The sequence below is a fragment of the Cibotium barometz genome, chromosome 30 (assembly GCF_041138505.1).
Source record: "Cibotium barometz isolate CiBa-2024 chromosome 30, ASM4113850v1, whole genome shotgun sequence".
In the NCBI taxonomy this organism is placed as follows: Eukaryota; Viridiplantae; Streptophyta; class Polypodiopsida; order Cyatheales; family Cibotiaceae; genus Cibotium; species Cibotium barometz.
The window spans coordinates 54354191-54369864 of NC_141075.1; the positions used below are offsets into that span (position 1 = coordinate 54354191).

General features: G+C 47.9%; 4 pseudogenes; 3 read left to right on the forward strand and 1 right to left on the reverse strand.

The window, feature by feature from the left end:
• Window positions 1-215: 215 nt before the first annotated feature.
• LOC147621681 (18S ribosomal RNA) lies at window positions 216-2010 on the forward strand (annotated as a pseudogene).
• A 282-nt stretch (window positions 2011-2292) lies between these two features.
• Window positions 2293-4047, forward strand: LOC147621682 (25S ribosomal RNA; annotated as a pseudogene).
• A 585-nt stretch (window positions 4048-4632) lies between these two features.
• LOC147621683 (5S ribosomal RNA) lies at window positions 4633-4752 on the forward strand (annotated as a pseudogene).
• A 4373-nt stretch (window positions 4753-9125) lies between these two features.
• The window catches only part of LOC147621684 (uncharacterized), a 42519-nt pseudogene continuing 35970 nt past the window's right edge, over window positions 9126-15674 (reverse strand).

Here is a 15674-nt window from a genome sequence, read left to right on the forward strand (position 1 = left end):
CGCACGCCCCCCACACGTTGGCCACAACCGGCGGTGCTCGACCGTCTTGCACGTGCGCGAAGTCATGCCGTTGCCCGTAACCGCCGGTGCGTCCCTCCTCCCCGGTCCCTTTTTGTTCGACTGCCTAAGAAGGAGGGCTCTGCCTCGTGGCCATGCGCCGACTGTGCGGAGTCGGAGCACACGGCCTTCGTGCCACTTGTGTTACCAAGGATAGCTACCTGGTTGATCCTGCCAGTAGTCATATGCTTGTCTCAAAGATTAAGCCATGCATGTGTAAGTATAAACTCTCTTGTACTGTGAAACTCCGAATGGCTCATTAAATCAGTTATAGTTTCTTTGATGGTACCTTGCTACTCGGATAACCGTAGAAATTCTAGAGCTAATACGTGCACCAACTCCCGACTTCAGGAAGGGACGCATTTATTAGATAAAAGGCCAGCTTACCCGGTAATGCGGCGAATCATGATAACTTTCCGAATCGCGCGGCCTCGGCGCCGGCAATGCTTCATTCAAATTTCTGCCCTATCAACTTTCGATGGTAGGATAGACGCGTACCATGGTGTGGTGACGGGCGACGGAGAATTAGGGTTCGATTCTGGAGAGGGAGCCTGAGAAACGGCTACCACATCCAAGGAAGGCAGCAGGCGCACAAATTACCCAATCCCGACACGGGGAGGTAGTGACAATAATAACAATACTTGAGGATCCATTGGAGGGCAAGTCTGGTGCCAGCAGCCACGGTAATTCCAGCTCTAATAGCGTATATTTAAGTTGTTACAATTAAAAAGCTCGTAGTTGGATCTCGGGGCGGGGCGAGCGGTCCGCCCCTTCGGGTGTGTGCACTAGTCGCTCCGCCCTTTCTGTTGGGGACGCGCTCCTGGCCTTGCTGGCTAGGACGCGGATTCGGCGATGTTACTTTGAAAAAATTAGCATGCTCAAAGCAAGCCTATGCTCTGAATACATTAGCATGGAATAACGTGATAGGACTCTGGTCCTTTTGTGTTGGTCTTCGGGACCGGAGTAATGATTAATAAGAACAGTTGGGGGCATTTATATTTCATTGTCAGAGGTGAAATTCTTGGATTTATGAAAGACGAACTACTGCGAAAGCATTTGCCAAGGATATTTTCATTTATCAAGAACGAAAGTTGGGGGCTCGAAGACGATCAGATACCGTCCTAGTCTCAACCATAAACGATGCCAACTAGGGATTGGCGGATGTTACTTCGATGACTCTGCCCCATCACCTTATGTGAGAAATCAAAGTTTTTGGGTTCCAGGGGGAGTATGGTAGCAAGGCTGAAACTTAAAGGAATTGACGGAAGGGCACCACCAAGAGTGGAGCCTGCGGCTTAATTTGACTCAACACGGGGAAACTTACTAGGTCCAGACATATTAAGGATTGACAGATTGAGAGCTCTTTCTTGATTCTATGGGTGGTGGTGCATGGTCGTTCTTAGTTGGTGGAGTGATTCTATGGGTGGTGGTGCATGGCCGTTCTTAGTTGGTGGAGTGATTTGTCTGGTTAATTCCGTTAAAGAACGAGACCTCAGCCTCCTAACTAGTTACACGAAGGATCCTCTTCATGGCCAACTTCTTAGAGGGACTATGGCCGTCTAGGCCATGGAAGTTTGAGGCAATAATAGGTCTGTGATGCCCTTAGATGTTCTGGGCTGCACGCGCACTACACTGATGAATTCAACGAGTTTACCACCTGGGTCGATAGGCCCGAGTAATCTTTCGTGATGGGGATAGATCATTGCAATTATTGATCTTCAACGAGGAATTCCTAGTAGTAAGCCGAGCCATCAGCTTACGTTGACTACATCCCTGCCCTTTGTACACACCACCCGTCGCTCCTACCGATTGAATGGTCCGGTGAAGTTTTCGAATCGCGGCGACGCTGGCGGTTTGCCATCGGTGACGTGAGAAGTTCATTAAGCCTTATCATTTAGAGGAAGGAGAAGTCGTAACAAGGTTTTTGTAGATGAACCTGCGGAAGGATCATTGACTCACATCCGAGAGAACACCGTGAACCGTGGACGTACCGTTGAGGGGCCGTGCCTGGAGGTGCGGTCTCGTGCGCCTCGCCCCCGTGCCATAGTGGGCGAGGTGTCGTGATGGGACTGCCCGCCGTCGGCCCCACCACAAGGTGCGGGGGGAGGGACGCCTCCCCCCGCCCACATCAAGTGGACGTCCCACTCCCTCGTGCCACACGGGGCCGGTGGATAAACCTTTCGCCCCCCCTCGGGAGCGCGAGAGGCACCATAGCAAACGATCGCCGACGGATTGAGACCCCTCCCTACGCGAGGATCAACTTATGTAGCAAACGACTCTCAGCAAAACGGATATCTTGGCTCTTGCAATGATGAAGAACGCAGTGAAATGCGATACGTAGTGTGAATTATTTGGGAATGCAGCCCTAAGTGGGTGGTAAATTCCATCCAAGGCTAAATACAGGCAAGAGACCGATAGCGAACAAGTACCGCAAGGGAAAGATGAAAAGGACTTTGAAAAGAGAGTTAAAAAGTGCTTGAAATTGCTGGGAGGGAAGCGAATGGAGGCCGCGGGTGCACCCCGGTCGGATGCGGAACGGCGCGAGCTGGTCCACCGCTCGATACGGGGCGTTGCTCAGCGTGGGCTGGCACGGCGGGACAAGAGCGCTCTAGTCAGGCCGCGGATGCCGTCGCGTCGGTCGAGGAACGAAGCGCGCGCCACTCGTGGTGGGCTTTACGCACCTGTGCGCTCGAGACGCTGGCGCTTTGGGCTTTCCATCTCACCCGTCTTGAAACACATACCAAGGAGTCTAACATGTACGCAAGCCGGTGGCGGGTGGCAAACCCACAGAGGTGCAAGTAACCTAACGTGTGGGATCCCCCTTGCGGGGTGCACCATCGAACTGACCGTGATCTTCTATGAAAGGTTTGAGTGGGAGCGTACCTGCTGGGACCCGAAAGATGGTGAACTATGCCTGAGCAGGGCAAAGCCAAAGGAAACTCTGGTGGAGGCTCGTAGCGATACTGACGTGCAAATCGTTCGTCGTCAGACTTGGGTATAGGGGCGAAAGACTAATCGAACCATCTAGTAGCTAGTTCCCTCCGAAGTTTCCCAGTGGGAGCCTTTGGCGCAAGTGAAATACCACTACTTTTAACGTTATTTTACTTACTCCGTGAGGTGGAGGCGGGGCTTGGCCCCTACTTCTGGTCTTAAGGAGCGCTCGTGCATCGATCCAGGTGGAAGACATTGTCAGGTGGGGAGTTTGGCTAGGGCAGCACATCTGTTAAAAGATAAAGCAGGTGTCCTAAGATGAGCTCAACGAGAATAGAAATCTCATGTGGAACAAAAGGGTAAAAGCTCATTTGATTTTGATTTTCAGTACGAATATAAATTGTGAAAGCATGGCCTATCGATCCTTTAGCCTTTCGAAATTTGAAGCTAGAGGTGTCAGAAAAGTTACCACAGGGATAACTGGCTTGTGTGGCAGCCAAGCATTCATAGCGACGTTGCTTTTTGATCCCTCGATGTCGGCTCTTCCTATCATTGCGAAGCAGAATTCGCCAAGTGTTGGATTGTTCACCCACCAATAGGGAACGTGAGCTGGGTTTAGACCGTCGTGAGGTAGGTTAGTTTTACCCTACTGATGAGCGGTGCTGCAATAGTAATTCAACTTAGTACAAGAGGAACCGTTGATTCACATAATTGGTCATTGCGCTTGGTTGAAAAGCCAGTGGTGCGAAGCTACCATGTGTAGGATTATGTGACTGAATGCCTCTAAGTCAGAATCCATGCTAGACGAGGCGCTCACTACATCCCCCGTTGTTACCTGACTGATAGTAGGGGCGCTCGTGCATCCCCGAGAGCATGTGTCGAGAGCCTCCCCCGAGGCGACGGAAGTGGCTGCCCCGGGGACTCTGAATGGAAATTCTAGACGATCGGGGAGATGAATCCTTTGCAAACGACTTAAATATGTGGCCGGGTATTGTAAGTGGTAGAGTAGCCTTGCTGCTATGATCCGCTGAGATTCAGCCCGCCGTCGCACCGATTTGTCCCCTTCTCTCCTCGCGAGCGGGATTTGCACGTGCCTTGGCCGATTTCGTGTGGGGCGAGCTTTCATGTGCCTTATGGTAGCGCGAGTGCTCGCACGGTGTGCTTGCCCGTCTCCTGGGAGTGTGAGTGCCCCCCCTCCCGGATGAAGGGGGTGGGGGGAGGGACAATGTGAGAAGTCTTGTGGTGGACCCGAGTGGGACGGACTCCTTAGAGTCTGAGTGGAAGGGACTTTGCTCTGCAATCTGAGTGTTCGTGTGCCGGGGGCGTCGCCTGCACTTGAGAATGCCCCCGGAGCATGCACGCACTCGGATGGATGTACGCATGAGTGTTTGCCTTAACGACCACGCCACGCGGTGAACTCGGCTGGATGTGGGGAGGCATATTTGCCCAAGTGTCTGCATGGGTGGACTTGGAAGGATGTGCGAGGAGGATTGTTTTCTGCCAAGGGTGTTGTTTGGATGCCCCCCACATTGTACACTCTCTTGGAAACGCCCCTTGGGAGTCTTGGAAACGTGGAATGTTCCACGATACGGGAAACCTACTCCTCTCTCTTTCTTGTAGTCTCGTGGATTTGCTACTTTGATGTGGTGCCGTCATACCAGCGCTAATACACCGGATCCCATCAGAACTCTGCAAGTTAAGCGCGCTTGGGCCAGATCAAAACTAGGATAGGTGACCTCCCGGGAAGTCCTGGTGCTGCGCCCTTTTTTGGGCCGGAGCATCACTATGCCCCCCGAAGCCGTGCTGTCACGCCCCCCGCCCCCCGGGTGCCGTGCCCTTCACGCCCCCCCGCCCCTCAGAGCCATGCCCTCCACGCCCCCTCGAACCGCCGCCGCGTGCCGTGGCGTCACGCTCCGTCGGTCCCCCGCGGTGCCGTGCCCAAACTGCCCTCGGCCCGCCCCCCCGCCGTGCAGTGCCCGAACACCTCTCGGCTCGCCACCCGCGTGCCGTGCCCTCACGTGCCCCTCCCCCCCTGCCCCCCACGTGCCATGCCCTTCACGCCCCCTGCCCCCGGAGCCATGCCCTTCACGGCCCCCGGCCCACCCCCTCGGAGCCGTGCCCTTCACGCCCCCTCTACCCGCCGCGCCGCGTGCCGTGGCGTCATGCTCCGCCGGCCCCCCGCGGTGCCGAGCCCAAACAGCCCTCGGCCGCCCCTGCGGTGCCGTGCCCGAACACCTCTCGGCTCGCCCCCCGCATGCCGTGCCCTCACCCCAACCCCTAGCCCCCCCGCGGAGCCGTGGTCTCGCGCACCGCGTTGCACGCCCTCACGCCCCCTCGCCTGGTCTCCCGGAGCCTTGCCCTCATGTCCCCCCGGCCCGGCCCCCGCGTGCCATGCCCTCACGCACACTTGGCCCCCACCACGGTGCCGTGTGCCCGAGCACCCCCCTGCTCCCCCCGGAGCCATGCCCTCACGCCTGCCAGCCCCCCGCGGTGACGTGCCCGAAACACCCCCTACCCGCCCCCCGGGACGTCGTGCCCGAAACACCCCCTGCCCCCCCGGGACGTGGTGCCCTCACGCCCCCCCGCGGTGCCGTGCTGTCGGAACACCCCCCGCCCGTCGTGCCCTCACGCCCGTCGGCCCCCCCGCGGTGTCGTGCGCGAAGCCCCTCAGAGCCGTGCCCCCTGCCCCCCCGCGGTGCCGTGCCCTCATGCTCCCCTCGCCCCCGCGGTGCCTTGCCAGAACACCCCCCCGAGCCATGCCCTCACGCCCCCTTGCGGCCCCCGCGGTGCCGTGCCTTCACGGCCCCCGTGGCCCCCGCAGTGCCGTGCCACCCGAACACCCCCCCGCTCACCCCCCGGACCCCGTGCCCTCGCTCCCCGGGCCCCTGCGGTGCCGTGTCGGAACACCCCCCCGCCCGCCTCCCCGAAGCCGTGTCATGCCCCCCGCCCCCCCACCCCCCTGGACCACGTGCCCTCACACCCCCCAGCCCCCGCGGTGCCGTGCCTGAAGCCCCCCTCGGAGCCGTGCCCTCACGCCCCCCGGGCCCCCGCAGTGCCATCCCCGAAGCCCCCTGGGAGCCGTGCCCTCACGCCCCCCCACCCCCCGCGGTGCCCTGCCCGAAGCCCCCCCCCCCCCCCGAGCCATGCCCTCACACCCCGGTGCCGTGCCCCCCCAAGCCCCCGTCTCGCGGAGCCGTGGCCTCACACCGCGGTGCCGTGCCCCCCCTCGGCCCCCCCGTGGAGCCGTGCCCACTGGCCCCCCGCCGCGGAGCCGTGGCCTCGTGCCGTGCCCCGCAGTGCCGTGCCCCCTGGCCCCCGCGGTGTCGTGCTCGAACACCTTGCATGTTACACACATCAAAACTAAGTAGTTATCAGACCAGCTACGTTAAATGTAGTCAAATGTTACATGGTCAGTAAATGTAGGATTAAGTGCTCCCTAGTATCAAAACTAAGCCAATGAAATCGGGTATAATAACAAAGCCATACTCTCATGATTGGAAGCAATAAAACCTACACCTATCCCTCAAAAAAGATTGAGGTTAATTAACATTGATTGCACTCAATTGACATCTATTGGATATTAATTGGATATAATTGACATCAATTGAGCTCATTTGATACCAATTATGCTTACTTTAGCCTAATTAATACCAATTAGATACCAAATGGTCTTAATTGATGTCAGTTATAATTAATTGATACTAATTGGATACTAGTTGGACTTAATTGGATCTAAATAGACTCAATTGATACCAATTGAAATCAACCATCAATTGATACCAATTGAAATCAACCATCAATTGATACTAATTGGACACCAATTCACTCCAATTGACACCAATTGAAAGTCAGTTGAGCTTAATTGATGTCAATTAGTGTCAATTGACACCAATTGGAAGTTAATTGAGCTCAATTGATGTAAATGGACACCAATTAGACTCGATAATTGGGCTCAATTGATGTCAATTGAGCGTTAATTGATACCAATGGGACACAAATTGACGTTAATTGAGCTCAATTCACACCAATGGGACACCAATTGGACATTTTTGGACTCAATTAATGCCATTTGGCACCAATTGGACCAAATTGGACTCAATTGAGCTCATTTGGAAATTATTTGAGTCCAATTGACACAAATTGTGAACTAAATTGACACTAATTGGACATCAATTGGACTCAATTGATACTAATTGAGTCCAATTGGAATCAAGTCTAATTGATATCAATTAGACTTGATTAGGTCTAATTAGTATCCATTTACACAGTGGAACAAAGTGGACATTAATTGGACTCAATGGATACAAATTAGTCTCAATTGGAATCAATTGATATCATTTAGAGTCAAATGGAAGTCAATTGACATTAATCAAGTCCAATTGTACTCAATTGATACCACTTTGGCTCAATTGGACTCAAATTGAAGTCAATTGAATCAATCAAGTCCAATTAGACTCAATTGACATCAATTAGGCTCAATTGCCATTAATTGACATCAATTGAGTCTAAATGATGTTGATTGGCTTCAATTTGAGCCTAATTGATATCAATTGAGTCCAATTGAGGATAATTGAAGATATCATTCACTCTCTGTCTAGTCTCTAGTGAGAGAGAGAGAGAGAGAGAGAGTGCAGCGAGACATTCCCTAAACCACCCTCTTGGTTACTACACATGCCATAATCTCTATTGAGAGAGAGTGATCAGTACTTTACCAAGAAACTAGCATCTCAAGGGTATTGAGCACTAAGCTAGGGGAAAGTTAAAAAATAAATAAAGAAAAAATGCCTTTCATTGAAGGACGCCAAGTAGATATGAGAGCTCGGAAAAAGCAAGCACAAAAGGCACCTCTGCTATGAGTACACTTTTTAAAAATCAGCAGAGGGTTCATGGAACAAAGATTATGGCATTGAGCTCTAGCAATGGCCGTGCTTCTGCATTTGCATTGAGCCCTCCTGTGAAACGATCCGATCTGGTGGGGGATTTCAATGACATTCTACTGGAGCTTGTCGGCCAAGTGGGAGAGTTGACGGATCTCACATTGTTGCATTTGCATCCTCAGGACATGCCCTGGCTGCACTTGATGTGAATGTATGTTACCCCCCCCCCACTACCACAGCCACCTCCGCCACACACACACACACTCTTCAAATTTCCAGATTGTAAACAAAAGGAAGTTCTTTGCTGTTCTGATGGTATTTCTTGTGGTAGGCACGGATATGTGCAGAAGTTGAGGCAGGCCAGTACCAGTCTGCATGGAAGAGGGGAATCCATATCCTTGCACGGAATAAGGAGCCGGTTTGGCCGGGCATCTCTTTGGAGAACCAACACTCTCCACCAGTGAAGGCAAAAAGGGATGGCTCCAAGCTCTTTCCAGTCAAACCAACTCCACCATCAATGAAGTTTCATGAGCAGTTACAGTAGGTGCAGATTGCTACTTATCACTATAGTTTTATAGTTCATTAACATCGCACAACAAACATGTGTCCTATCATCGAATATTTTTCCTGTATTGATGTGACAATGAGACGTCTTTTTTGTATTGATAGCATGCAATCTTGTTTTTGATGACTTATGTGTTTTCACTACCGAAAAATGTGTGTGTGTGTGAGATAAACATATACATATACATGCATACATACGTTCGTTTCCGTTTTCCATTTGTCTCAGCTACTCACACGAGCAAGTTGTCCAAATGAAGCATTTCATGAGAACTGTAGGAATTTCGTGGAAGCTGAAGATGCATTTGAAGTATGTTTCCATTCCACGATAATGACTTGCATTTGCCCAGAAGGTCCAGAGTCCAGACATGATTGGATTGTGAGCACCAAATCTGCCATAGAGCACCTCATTCCCCTAGGCTTTTTTTCCGCATCATTCTGTTGATCCCTCTGATGGCCTTTGGTGTCTTCTTTGATCACCTTGATTTGGTTTGTTGGAAACCTGTGCACCTGTGCACCTCCTGTATGTACCATTGGGTGAGAGAGGGCCAGTGTTGTGGGTGTGCCCGCCCATTGTGAGGTTTACTGCCAGGTTGGGCTACCAGCTCCTGGCTGTGACCAGGCCAGATTTGGTCGCCCCCCCTACCTGGGGACTGGCTGCCTATATAAGGGGTCCCCCTCCCCCATTTTTTGTACACTTCAGAGCAGCAGTTCTCCTCCTCCAGCTTGAGGTGCCCCCCTCTGCAGCAGTTGTGGTGCAGTCTTCTCGCCTCTAATTGGAGCTGCCCTCCACTTGTGATTGGAGCTGTGCAGGTCAGCAGTTGTTTTCAGGCAGATCTTGTCTTTGTTGTTCATCTTCTCCTCTCTCTTGGTTATTTCAATTTTCTGTTATTTTCTGCTGCACATCTTGACATGGTATCAGAGCTCGAGTGTGATACCTTTGAGATAGAGAGAGAGATCTTGGTGGACAGATTTTCACGGTGCTGATTGGAGGAAGTTTCGGGATGTTCGGGACTTGGAGGAGCAGGTAGAAGGTGGCTGTCATTGCTGGAAGCAACCTTGCAGTTGGTTGCAGCCTTTTCTTCATCTTTTTCCCACCGTCCCCTTCACACTATGTGACTTCTTGACATGGTAGAAGGGAAGGGGTCATCTTCAGGAGCTACCCAGAAGTTCGACGTTCCCCATCGATTGATGGGAACAACTATAGCATCTAGAAGGTGATGATGGAGTTAGTCTTGGAGTCTTATAACTTGTGACTTCATCACGATTGGTGTTCCATGGCCAGATATGGACTAGGAGGGGATTTCACTGCTTGTACAACAAGAACGAGAAGCAAAAGCAGTTGTGGGATCGTGTTAATGCCCGTGTTCGTTCCTTTATCTTCCTCAATTGCACCCAAGTAATCTACCACATCAAGCATAGTGCGAGTGATATGCGAGCATCTGCCCTCACTGTACAATCGAGTCTCTCTGATGAAGCGGGTTTCCTTGGAAGCCATGATGGGGGTGTTGACGATGCATGAACACATCAACAAGCTACAGGCACTTCAGCAGGAGGGCCTTCAGGTGGGAAAGGAGGTCTCTCTTTGGAGGACATGGCCATCACACTGCTCTCTCATTTGTCTTCCAAGTATTCAGCCTTTGATTCTTTGTTTATTAGAGGCGGTGAAGGCCAAGAGGCAGGTCCATTGTGGCAGGAAAGGTCACTATTCGCGAAAACGCCCTCAGCAGAGTGCCAATTCCTTAGCAACAGCTGTCAAAACCGTAGCATTTGTGCAGTTGGGAGATGCTTGACATTGGTGCTTCTTCATCTTTGAGCAAGGAGGTCATCATGAACGATACTCGAGAATGGATTCTCGACAGTTGTACTTCCCGCCACATAACCCCTTCCTAAGATTTGCTATAGGATCTCACAAGACATCCAAGTGATATCTTTATGGGTAATAAATCCACCATACCGATCCATAGTGAGGGCAGGATGGAGATAGTTCTTGATGGGCAAAGGGGGGAAACATTCCTCTCGAGTTCTGTATATTTCATCTCTTGTCAGTGCGCATGAGGTGCGCAAGACTGGCAAGCGGGTTGAGTTCGATGATCATTCTATTGCTATCAGGGACATCACCATAAGTCAAGTCATATGGAGTGGTAGAGTGCACCATGGTATCTACAAACTCTCTGATGTATCTTCCCTTACAGGTATTTCTATCAGTGATTTGTGACACTATTGATATGGTCACTTGAATGTGAATGCGTTGCTTCGAGCTTTTTAGGACTGAATGGTGATTGGCTTGCCCAATGTCGACAGCAAGCACGGTCAATGTAGTTCGTGAATGTGTTGCTTCGAGCTTTTTAGGACTGAATGGTGATTGGCTTGCCCAATGTCGACAGCAAGCACGGTCAATGTAGTTCGTGTATCTGTGGTGGCAAGCAACATCAAGAGCCTTGGGCTACCAGGCATTAGGGGAAGGTTGAGGTCTATAGGGGCCCTTTAAGATTCCATGTGATTAAAAGGTTATTAAGGAAAAGAGCCAATCGTGTGATGCCATGTATACAAAAATGTTGGGTGATTAAAGGTGGTCAAAAGATTCTCTAGAAGATGCCTTTTTGTACTTTTCATTTCCAAAAAGTGGGGGGGAAAGTTTTTGAAATTTCGAACGTCCATAACTTCTACATATGAGCTCAAAATTTGTCGAAGATTACAGATCCAGAATCTACTCGTCGAGCTCTTTCCATAGATATGTCACATGATATAGTTTTGCTCGCTTGATTTTAAATTCAATTTTGGTGGGAAACTTTGAAATTCAAACTTCTAGCCGTTTGAAGAACAAGAAGGTATCTAAAGTCAAAGAAACTTAACGTTTTAACAAAAAGTCATTAAAATCATAATATGGCAGCTTAAAGGGCCCCTATAGACCTCAACCTTCCCCTAATGTGGGCCTTGGCACCTCTCGAGGTGCTTCATACTGATTTGTGTAGATGACTACGGCAGGTTTACTTGGGTGTATTTCTAATTTTCTTATCGCAGAAGACCATTTTCTTTCATTTCAAAGAATGGCATGCCATGTTAAAAAAGGATTTAGATAAACCAGTGAAGATTTGGGCTGATAAAGGTGGCAAGTTCATTTCCAATGCTTTTACACGATTTTGTGCAGCAAGAGGAAACTGGCTAACACTGGCACACCTTCAAAGAATGGGTAGTTGAGCATGCACGTGCATGCACACATAAATATTAAAGAGGCTATTGTGGTCAGTTACACTCAATAAGTTGTAGGTTGGTTAAACTCATGAAGCCCTTAGTCTTGACAGTTTACATAATTCACTTAAAGTTTTAACTATATGTCATTACTTTTGAGAGTTAAGAATTCATTTTGTCATAAACCTGTATGGTACATCTTATTTTATCCCCTTAAAGGGGAGGCCCATTAAGTAGCAGTATGTAATGGTTACTACGAAGTAATATAATTGCTAGTTTAAGAGGTAGGTAAAAGCTGAAGTCTCTAGCTATGTGGAAAGAAAAGGATTTGGCTTATGTCTTAGTGTTCCTAAATCTTAGTAAAGTGTAATCCTCCTTAGAGGAACCTTATCCGTTTTGTCTCTCTTTACAATAATGTGATTGTCTTTCTTTGCAAGAAAGAAAAGTAGAGTTGACATGCTTTTTTGCATTACATTTTCATCCCTACTTGATACCAAAATTGCTACAATAAGTAGAAGTATGTATGTATGTACACACACACACACACACACACACACACACACACATATATATATATACACACACACACACACCTTTTATTTATATTTATATGCACTCAAACTGCACTCACGTACATATATGCACTCACACTGTACTCACCTACATATATGCACCTGTGAATGGCGAATCTACTACCCCTCCTTCCTCATTTACTTCGCTTGTCGCATGTTCAGAGCGTGTAGCTCTACTAGTTAGTTTTGCCTTAGGGACGTCGCCATTGTGTGTAAAAATTGTAACGTGCATAAAGAAATAAAGGCAAAAGGCTCCTGTAACTCTGATGTTTCTTGTGTCCCTAGGCTCGTGGTATTAACTTGTTCTTAGAGAAGACACATTGTGGTCATCTGTTTATTTATTAAGCTTGGTTATTTTCCCTGACTTAGGCCAGTTTTATAAACCTTGATTAACCTTTGACACCTTGCTAACTCTTGATTTACTTTCAATAATTTTAAACTCCTGTTAATTTACTACACTAGCTCATTCATGTGACCCCTTAAACTAAGTTCTCATAGCAACATCCATTGTGGTCTAACATGCTTGAATTTATTACACTTTATATCTTTTGAATTCCAGCATACTTTCACTCTACTTCCCTGTTTTGCAGACGGTCTACCACAACAAACCCTATCGACCTTACCATACCATAGCTTCCGAGGACGGAATCTACATCAGGAAAGGGGGCACGTTAACCTATGACGGACATTGAGACGTATTATGTTTTACGTCATGTAATTAATTTAAGTCATTTTGAGTCATGGACCGAGCTTGTCGGCACCATATGTAAAAGATAAAGGGATTGGGTGATCGCCGATGAGAGGCGCACCTTGAATATCAGTAGGATAAGGGTTGGGATCGGTCGGTCTTTGCAGCACCCACAGTGTCTGCACAGTCAATCTGTCTTCCTGCAGTTCTTAAAACAGAGTTCTGCAGAGAATCGATGACTTGCCCGCACTGCTCGAAATCGCCTGCTTTCTGAAAAACGGAGGTCCAGACGCATCCGAAACGCGTTTTCGGCCCAGAAAATGATGTCCGATCCGATAGGACAATATAGTTGCCCTATAGCTTTACTCCCGCGAAGAAAGCTCCTCAATCAGAGATCGTTGCCGGTGCGTCCCGTAGAACTCCCGACAAGGGTGTAGTCACCAACACAAATAGGGAAGAGTAGTTGAAGCTCTTACCCTCGTACCGCTTCCTGTGGTTCTCTTGCTTGTAGCTCAGCCCTTAGCACGAACCAAGCTCTGATACCATGAAAAGATGCAGGAGGGAAGAGAGCTTGAGCTCTTGCAAGCACACACACACACTCACAAAACCCTAATAGAGAACACACAAGGTGAGAGGCTGAAAATCTTCTTCTTCTTTTACACACCACTCAACACACCATATACAAGAATAAGAGTACACAATATGAAAGGTACTCAACCAAATACATACACGGGTTCTCTATAGTGTGAACCCGACTAAATGAGCTGGCGCTATAACTGTGCCAGTCTCTAGAATGGCTGTCACATAGCCTGTCATCCCACTGGCCGCATATCACCCAAGATCTCACTAACCATGCCAGTGGTGTAAGTGTGGGGCCTATCCCCCAGGCGGGTCATCAGTGTCCACCGCCTCACTAGACGAGCTCGATATCTCAACACGCTGGGCTAAGCTCTTGGCTTGGTGGGTTAGTTGTAGGTTACCAGATTAAAAATAGGGAGCTAGGAACTCAAGTTTTTTTACTATGAATTTGGTTATTAACATGTTCATGTCATTACACTTTGTGATGACATAAAAATTTATTGTCATTTTCAAATTTGAAATTGCCACTAACCCTTGATTGTGGGTGTTATATATAGAGCACCCTTCTAAACCATATGATCATCAAGAAATCATCAATAATCAATATTTTCACAAAATCCTGCTAACACCTTAGAGGAAAAATAGGTCATGTATGGAGACGGAACATGGTATGGTGGTCAAAAGTCATGTGTTGCCTAACATGATTTGGTTGAGGTTGTAATGGATGTTTTCTATATACTTAACTGGTGTCCCACTAGAGCATTGCAACTCATTACTCTATATGAGGCTTAGCATTATAGAAAGCCATCTGTTGTTTATCTCATATCTTTGGTTTCTTGGCATATGCTCTTGTGCAGCACCACAACACGTAAATTGGATGGCAAAGGTGTGACTTGTATTTTTGTTGGGTATAGTTTGGAGTGTAAGTGTTATACATTGTATCAAAGTAGATGCAAGGAAATAGTAAATTTCTTATACAAAAATGTCTTAATAAGGTTTGACATGCCCATATAGATTGCATATAACACAAATACACATTTCTATAATACCTCATATTTGATATACCCTTTCAAAGGAGGTCACTATGATGTGGAGTTACCTAGGCAAGGAGATGTGGCTATGTACTAGTACCACATCTTAGGATTATCTAAAAATTCAATACTTGTTGGATGAGTTCATGAGTCATCTACAAGAAGTCATGCACATATCACCCACATGAAAATGGTCAAGTAGAAAGTACCAACAATATTTTTTGCATAGTGCCTACAACTTTTGTTACTAACTCTAGAATATATTGGAATTAGAAGGTACATTAAGCACTATTGGCATATATGGTTGCTTACAAAATAGCTATTGGTATGACACCTTTCAATATAGTATCTGACATATATGCAATCCTTCCAATTGAATTCTTGATTTCCATTCTATGTGTTGTCCAATAGCTAGAATGGATGAATGTGGATTTTCATCTAGCATTGATGCATTGGAAAATCTTGGTCAATTAAAGCAATGATACATGCGCATAAAAGAAGCAAACAATTCTTTGACACACAAGACCGGTATTGGTGTACATACTAAAGCAACATAAAGTTAGACTGAAGAAGCAATATCATGGACCACTTTTTATCCTAACGTCACAAATAGTGGAGCTTTTCATCTTGCAGATGTTGATAGAGAACAAATTCCAAACCACATTAGCAGATGTAGACTCACAAAATGTCATCTACTTGTAGCTTTAATAATGCTATAGAGAGGATCCATGCAGACAAAGTACATACTAAATCAACATGAAGGTAGACTGAAGAAGCAATATCATGGACCACTTTTTATCCTAACATCTCAAATAGTGGAGCTATTCGTCTTGTAGATGTTGATAGAGAAAGAATTCCAAACCACATTAGCAGATGTAGACTCACAAAATGTCATCGTCTTGTAGCTTTAATAATGCTATAGAGAGGATCCATACAGGCAACGTGAGATTTCAAGGAAGAGAGGTAGTCAAGGAAAACAAAAGCAAGAGGAAGATAAAAAGTAAAGTAAAAGCAAACAAAAGACAGCATCCACAACGTGTGAGTAAGATGATATAAGAAACTACCATTTGGAAGGCACCTTTCTCAATGTGTCAAATCATTGACTATGACAAGGGATTAGAGGATAAATTAGACCCCTAGAACTATTCTTGAATCACCACAAGCAATATTTCTTAGTATATATGAA